Consider the following 9,138-nt stretch of genomic DNA (forward strand, 5'->3'; position numbering starts at 1 on the left):
AATTGTGCCTTCCATAACTCCTGTTGCCCATGAATCTTTGGCATACTCTACTATAATTAACTCCCTCCAATCAATAGAAATCCCCACCATGAACATATGTGAGGCCTCCTGAAAAGTGCATCAACAACTACATTATTCTTCCCCTTGACATATACAATGTCAAAATCATATGCCTGCAACCTATGACCAACCCACTTCTCTTGCCTATCATTTAGATCCTTTTGGTTCATGAAATATTTGAAGTTGTTATGATCTATTTTGATGATAAAATTACCCCCAACTAGGTATGGTTTGAATTTAGCTAAAGCATGCATAATTCCCAACATCTCTCTATCCTAAACTGAATAACTCCTCTCCACACCTCTTAATTTTCTACTCTCAAAAGTAATGGGGTGCTTATCTTGCATAAGAACAACTCCTATCCATCTCCCGTAGCATCACACTCCAACTCAAAAGGTTTGGAGAAATATGTTATTGCCAACATAAGGCATGTGGACATCACTTGCTTGAAGTGCTCAAAACAATTTTATGTTGAATCAAGCCACTCAAAAGCCCCCTTCTTAGTCAAATTTGTGACTGATGCTACAAATTTGAAAAGCCCTTAACAAATCACATGTAGAAAACACAAAGACCGAAGAATCCCTTAAGCTAGGCGATATTTGTAGGTGTAGGCCATTCTAGAATAACCTCGATATTCTCGGGATCTACTCTTACTCCCTCTATACTTATGATATGATCGAGATAAAGAAACTATGTCATCCTGAAGTCACATTTAAATTCCTTAGCATATAGAGACTCACTCTCTAAGATGCTCAATACCTCCTCAAGATGTTGCATATGCTCCTCCCAAGTCTTACTAAAAATCAATATCTCATCAAAGAATATCATACATAATCCATACAACTTTGAGAGCAATTCATAGATAATTCATACATCTGAAAGCAATCTTCTTAATGTCTGGCTTTAATGTCTGTTCTCCATTAAATGTTGTCCATGGTCATTTGATCTCTCTTGCATGCTTGCAAAAATGAATGAGAACAACTAATTTCTCTTCTTCTTGTGGAAGTTGCTCATGAATCCTTTGATCCTCTATTGCTTCTTGAGATGTAGACTCTTCCCTAGTTACAATTCTGAACTTGGACTAGGATGTCAAAAATTCTTGTGGTAACTTACTCTCTTTTACTCAAAAAAGTCTTGTTAATCTTCAAATTTTCTTGTTGGTCTAGAGTTCTTTTGCTTACAAATGTATTAATACAAGTGGAACTTCTTTACCTGTCCTTTAAGAATTCTACTTTTAATAGATGAATGCAATTAACTTGCAAAAATAAAATAGACCACATTCAAAGAAAACTTAATAAATCTTGGCTATGACCATATACTTGGATCCCTTATGTTATGAAGACCTTGTTGTGACCAAGTTTACTTTGACATAAGTTATGTTCTCCTTTCCATGAATCAATTACTCATGTTTTTAGCAAATTAAAAGAAAACACACTTAAATCAACGAAATACATTGTTGCAACAAGAGGTCTTGGAGAAACTTACTAGAGCGAATGTGCATCTTCTTGCCTTTCATCTTATTGTTTCTCCTCCTCCAAGTTGTAAATGTTGGTTCTACAAAAAATCATGATGTAGAAACAAAAAGATAAAAATAAAACGAAAAAAGAATCAAACCATTGACGTTCTAATCCATTTAGCATCTCTTCGGTAACGATGCCAAAAATGTTTGGCAATTTATATGCATAAATTTTATTACATTAAATTGTCAATTCAAGGCTTAGGCTGATGAGATGCAAACACATTATGTGTAGGACTAAATCCTACTCTATCAAGAAATGCAAACCAACTAACTGGGTAATACAAGAGATCTTCATTTGAATTTACATCTATAGGAATTACAATTATCAAAGTTGTAGGTCATAATCTTTCACTTTGTCCCTATGTTCAAAGGGTTTATGCAAAAATTATATGCGAAATTCATTAGATATCAATATAAGTGGACACCCCTATAACACACTACTAAACCAAGTATCAAACAAAAGTTTCAGGTAGTGAATCTAAGGAAACTATTGAACAATAAATCTATTAATTAATGAAAACAAGGCAACACATACAAGAGATAAATGACAACACCATCATAAGAACAACAGTTTTATATTATCATCAACATATCAAAGGTCAAACCACCATGGCTACTGGTTCTGTCAATCGCCTCCTTCTTGAACTTATTCTTCAATCAACTTAATTGATCAAAGACTCATCAACATATCAAAGTTCAAATAATTATAATATCAACGTTCATCAGTTCTTCTATTGCTCTCCCTCCTCTCAGTCTTGCTAAGCCTTCTTATTTATATCAATTGTAATGTATAAGAAGTAGTGATCCAAGAGACTTACTCAATCTCCCTTTACGTGGATCTCAACGAAATTACGGAGGATAATGCCACTACCTCACCTCAAATCAATGGACATAAAAGGAATAATAAGATCTTCATTGATATAGTTGAGAATTCAAGATGTAGAATAATTGAAATTCTCATCATCACTAGAATCATTGTTCAACCATTGTGGGAAGCTCTCGTTTGGGGCATATTGTTCACTTGGGATTTGACTAATGGTTTGTGCTATCTTGGTACAATCTAGAGTTGATTCAAGAGGAGCCACACCATCTCGCAAACCCTGTGATTAAAAGCTATTTGGCCAAATTTATTCTAGAGAAACACACATATGCCAACAAACGATCTATTACCAAATCTACATGCTATAGTTACAAAAATGAATTTTTGTAATGTTATCAAGAAAAACATATCCCATTTATATATTCATAAAAATTGGGAATTTCATAGATACTAACAACATTTTACCTTCTACAAATCCCATTTATATATTCATAAAAATTGGGAATTTCATAGCTACTAACAACATTTTACCTTATACAACTCTTTGGATGATTGGATGTCAAAATCATGAGTAATGTAGTGATAGGGATAGTAAGTCGTAAATGTCAAGGAATAAAGAGGCAAAAGAGGTGCATTAATAGTGCAAAAATATATCAAATTTGGAGCCTAATAGGCACTAATATTTTTAGGTTGACAGCACTGCAATGGCTCAATAAACTACTCAGTGGCCAAGTTGTGGAGGAAATATGTCTTGAGCAATAAGTGATTTCTACAAGTTGAATTTGATAGACTAAAAACTTGAAGTTGTGTACATTGACATCGTAACTTCCCACCCCAAGGGCAATGACAATGACACCATGACAACTCTTGAAGGCAACCTAGTGTTAAGGGGTACTTCTTCCGTCCAAATACTTTCCAATAGAAAAAAAATAGCAAAGATTGACATAATTATCCATCTATAAATGAGATTAAATCCACCAGGTCTTGTTTTGTTCAATTTTAAAATGTTATTTTTTATTATTATATAAATTATGTATTATTTTGTAATATGTCATTAGCATTACTTAGCCTATTACATTCTTAGTATTACATAGTGATAATAATTATTTGATTTTTAAATTATGATTTTTTTTTGCTTGTTTTCATTTTAACTTTCCTAAACTATAGCTATAAATATGACTATACTATTCTTAGTATAATATTAATATAAAGATTATAATAACATTTAAAAAAAAAATTACACTGATTATAAAATAATAATCTATTAAACTCATTATTACTTAAATGTAAAATATCCTTTATTTTGATTGAGCATAAAAAATTCTTTAAAATTTATATGATGTTATTATTATGATGTCATACGAGACTATTTGGACTTTGATGGTAGATTGTGAAATATTCTAAAAATGTTGATATGAAGCAAGTCAAATATTTTAGCCATCTTATTTTCATTACAGATTTAAAATATTCTGTACACCTAATTAAAGTGAATTATTTGACTTATTTCCAAAAAAAAAATCCTTTTCTTCCTTGTCTGATATTCCCCTAACTTCTTTCCAAATCTTTGTACAACGCTATTTGACTTATTTCCAAAAATAATACATGTACTTTTAATTCCGTGTTCTGTTGAAAATGAATTCGGGTATTTATTGAGGTGTCTGTTACAGATCTGGTTTAGCCATTGGCTTCCAGCTTACAGGGACAAATTTTATCAAATTTGGTTATAACCTCACAAACTGAGAAGCGTATTCTTTAAATTTGGTTTATAAATTTTATCAAATTTGGTTATAATCTCACAAACTGACCAGCGTAGTCTTTAAATTATTTGGAAGGCAGCGTATTCCCGTGTGCATGCATTGTATCTGTTAATTGACCCTTAACCAACCAATTATTTGGAAGGCCTCCAAATTCTGGATAGCATTATCCTTTCCCATGAACACATTCATTTTCTTTACTCTCTCAAGCACCCATGCAGCTCATTAAATTGGATATGTCCAAATCCTTCAATAACCTCAGGTGGCAATTCATTGTTCATGTTAGCTTTTGGATTTCACGAAAAATGGATTCATTGGATAATGGCTATCCTCTCTAAAGCTTTCTTCTCTATTCTCATCAATTGATCTCCTTACCCCACCTTCGCGCCCACGCATGGTGTCATACAAATTGACCCCATCTCCCCCTATATCTTTCTTCTCATGGCGAAAGGCCTAGGACGAAGTATTAAGCATGCTCTATCTCAAGGACAACTTCAAAGTTTTCCCTTAGGTAAACCTTTGTAATGTTCTACACATCAACAGTTCATTAACGACACACTTCTTGTGGGAACTCCCTCAATCAAAGAATCCACCACTTTCATGAACATTTTGCAATCCTTCTCTGAAGCTTCGGGAATGTCCATAAACTTATCCAAATCTCAACTTTTCTTCTTCAATGCCCCTCTTGCGGTCCAATCCCATATTGCCTATCTCGTTGGTATTCAATTGAGCTCCCTTTTGTCCAAATACCTAGGGGCCTTTTAACAACTAACACCCTCAAGCAAAAGGTTTGGGAAGATCTCCTTCTAAAATTTGAATCAAATCTATCTAGTTGGACCTTCTTAGCTCTCAACATTCCTAGTTTCCTTACTTTGCTTAAATTTGTTCTTTAATCCATCCCAACTTACCTTCTTTCAACCACGACAACTCCAAAAAAATCATTAATAAGCTCAAAAATATTCAACACACCTTTCTTTGGGGTGGTGCCAAAAGGGAATGGAAATGGGCTCTCGTTTCCTGGGACAAACTCTGTTAGCCAAAACCAAAAGTTGGCCTCGAACTTTAGGACCCCAGTATCTTAAGCTAAAATTTGAATGCTAAAACTTGGTGGAGATGGCTCAAATTCCCAAATCCCTAGTGGAGTCAAATGTGGAAGAAAAAATATGCTCCTACCACTCTTGCATTGCAACTCATTCAAATGGACAGAGACATTATAGGATCTCATATTTAGAATGTTGCCTGGCGTAGTAAATAACTAGCGCAAGATCAAAGTTTTTGGGAAATTCATAATGGAAACATTGTGTTTTTCTAGGAGGAATCCTATAATCAGTGGCCACACCTCTCTGCCAATGAGCACCTTCAACAGATAAAAGATAACCTCATCTTGCAAGGTTACATCCAGGTTGCTCATTATTGGGATTTACACCACTCTGACTCTCCTTGGCGAGAATGGCACAATTGCTCTCAATGGCTTAACTCCTTTTCCTAGAAAGAAGTAACTCACTTCTCCAATGAACTGGCCAAAAGAAAAAATGAAAATCAGGAGGGAAAAGATATTCTAAGATGGGGTGCCACCTCTTGGGCAACTTCACTCTTCATGAAGCATGTAGTCTTACCACCTGAAGCCAATGCATTGAAGATCGCAACATCTATTCCAAACTATGGAAACTCAAGCACTGGTCAAAGGTTACATTCTTTCTATGGCTCCTCTTACATAAAAAAAACCTTGACCTAGGACAAACTACAAAAGCGGGGGTTTCAAGGTCCCTCTATTTGTCACCTTTGCTATTCCAACCCTGAGGACTCTACTCATATCCTTGATAGTTGTGCTTTTTCCTTCAAAATTTCCTTGATAGTATTTCGCCGAACGAGCATAGTCATAGCCAATGTCACTTCTTCTCTTAAAAACTAGAGAACTACCCCCTTTCAAAATACAATCATCAACAGATCTTAGGAGATCATACATAGCTTCCTCCTATGGGAAGTATGGAAGGAGCGCAATAAGCGACTATTCAAGGATGCAACCTCCCCACCTAATATTTTATGGCAAGCCATCCTCAACAAGCTAAAAGAAACTATTTGCATCATCCCTTGGTCCACACAGAACTTGCAGTGCAGCAATTAGGAAAAACCAATTCTTGCAACTTTGGGTTTCCTTCCAAACACCTCCCCACCTGTTGGCAGCAGCAACACTCCCTTCACCCCCCTCCCAACGATATAGTCCCTGCCTCCCCAGGATTTCATAAAACTAAACTTTGACGGGGCCTCAAAGGGAAACCATGGTCAAGCCAGCTATGGAGGAGTCTTCAGGGCAAATTCTCCACATATAAACAGGTGCAATTAGCCATACCTCTAACAATTCCGTAGAGCTATGGGCCCAATAGGGACTCTCGATTGAAATTCATAACATGTACCACAAGCTCATCATTGAAGGCAACTCTTAGCTGATAATTTCCATCTTTAGGAAAATCCAATGTGGCACCAATCCCTCTAAAGCACCTCAAAGTTGGAAATTGATAGCAAGAATTGAGAAATTAGCCTCATTCATGTCTTCTTTTCCAACTCCCATGCTTACTCACATTTGAATCTTTGGAATCTGGACCTTATTCTCAAGAACCTATACCTGCCCCTCTGAAGCATGCACCTGCACCTGCTTCTCGTGCTTCTTCTTTCTATGATCCATAAGCTTGCCTGTAAACCTATAGAGACCATGCTCTCTAACTCCAAGTACAATCCCAATGGAGCTAGATCCTCTAGGTCTGATTCTTGCCTTCCCATCCTGGAACAAGACCTCAAATGCCTTCCTCTCGATCATCAAGACGGAAATCATGCTATATCTGAGTCTCGGTACGAACAGTACATCCTAAACTTGCATCACTCATCCTATCTCCATCCTGAATGGCACAACACTCAATCCTCGGATCTCCTTCTGACTCTTGTCACCCAACACCATGTGTAACTTTGAGTACCATTCAACTAGAGTCTCAAAAACCTTCCGTGACCTTGTCATATGTTTCATTGCACCACTGTCCACATACCATCCATCCTCATTGACAATACTCTATGAGAAATGAGAGATCGTAGCATAATCTTCCTCCTCCAATCTCCTAGTGAGATCATATATCTCATTATAAGTGGCAACACTAGCGACCTACTTTCCTTTCTTCTTCTCGTCATCTCCCTTCTTCTTCATCGGACATCTCGATGAAAAATGACCCATCTCACCACAATTGAAACACTTGACCTTACTCAAGTCCTTCTGCTTACTCTTCATTCGCGTTGCAAGTGCCACATCGTCATCAAAAGTCTTCTTCTTTGGATGAAGATCCTCGTCTTGCAACTATTCCTGAATGAAGTCGTCCCATAGCCTATTCCAGTTCGACAACTTTTCTCTAGCAACAATCCCTTTGATGAAGGGCTTCCATTCATTGGTGAATCCTTTCAAAGGAATCCTCACCATATCTCCATCTAAAATAGTCACACTGATGGCAACAAGCTCATCTTTGACCTAAGACAATCTCGTCAGATACGAAGTCACACCTTCACCCTTTATCATCTCTGTGGACTTCAACTTATCCTCCAATACCAATACCCAGTCCTCGTTCTTATTCTGGAACAAATTATGAAGAGCCATCCACATCTCATGTGCGTTGTTCTTCCCAGAAAAATGAGCTATTAAGGCATCCTTCACACCATCTAGGATGATCAATCTCGCCCTCATATCCAAATCCTTGTACACTTCCATCTCCTTCAGGTTAGTTGGCTTCCTGATAGATTTCTCGATGAACTCCCAGATCTTGTTGACCTGCAAGACCAACTTGATCCTTTCCTTCGATGGACTATAGTTGGACAACCCCTCCAACTTGTCCTCATACCAGATACCAGCCTACAACTTCGACATTTTCACCTACAATGTGACCAAATCCCTCTTAAGTTGCACTTCGTTGTGCACAACTCTGATTCATCGACTTCCAAAGTAGCTCAGACACACTTTGGTACCATGTTGAATTTCCATGATCTTGGGTCTAGGTTAGAATCTTAAAATCACTGACGCTACCAAACCAAGAATCTCAACCAAAAATACTTTGCACAACAGAAAATATAAAGCAGTAAATCACATGTACAAAAGTATACACAATTTTTAATAAATATTGTACAATAATGTACAACCCAATCTTCGTTATATTAAACTAATTCTGAATAATACAACAACCTATGGTATACAAGACACAATGAAAAACATGTTGCATAGATTCGATGTCATATCTTGTCGTACTAGTCCTTTGCTTCCGTACTACTCCCCTTATTACTTCAAAGGACAACACATCGAGACTCTAGGATGGATACCACCTAACACTACTGCGAGTAACTTCTGTAGCATGTACACAAGCTCATCAATTATGCTCTCTAGATTGGCCAATTCCTGAGCTCCAAACTGCCAGGTTAGAAGTCACATTTGTCCATCAAGGTGCTGCACTTTGGCACCAATATTCACTTAACCTTCAGCGCCTCTTCGTCACTTCAAGATAATTTTTCTAGTGCTACTTTGGGGTATCAACGCACTGCCCTCCACAAGACCAATTATGCCCAATACTACATTGTAGATTCTTCTCCTAGGATGGACTTTTCACTTCCATGGAAAGTCCTCCAAATGGCACCCACAAGTTGCAATGAAACCCCATCCAAATCTGGTCAAAAAACTATGACCCAACACACACAATATGCACTCCAAAATGCATGCACTAGCTCACCGTTTTAGGGTACTTTGAATGCTGCAATTCTGGACTGGCTAGGGCACCCAAACACAGTGCCTAATAGTCCTAAAATCTGGCCCAAAAGTGCTTCCTCTTGCTGCGACTGCCCTTCATTAGGAGGCTACCCCTCCATGTTGCTCCTTTAGGGCAGTTTCAAGCCTTATGCATAGACTTGTCTCCCCAAAACAACAACGACACCCTACAGGTCCTTAAGCCTGCAGAAGCCTCTTA

This window comes from Pinus tabuliformis, chromosome 8, assembly GCF_031772625.1.
Source record: "Pinus tabuliformis cultivar Carrire ecotype Pingquan chromosome 8, CPIR1, whole genome shotgun sequence".
In the NCBI taxonomy this organism is placed as follows: Eukaryota; Viridiplantae; Streptophyta; class Pinopsida; order Pinales; family Pinaceae; genus Pinus; species Pinus tabuliformis.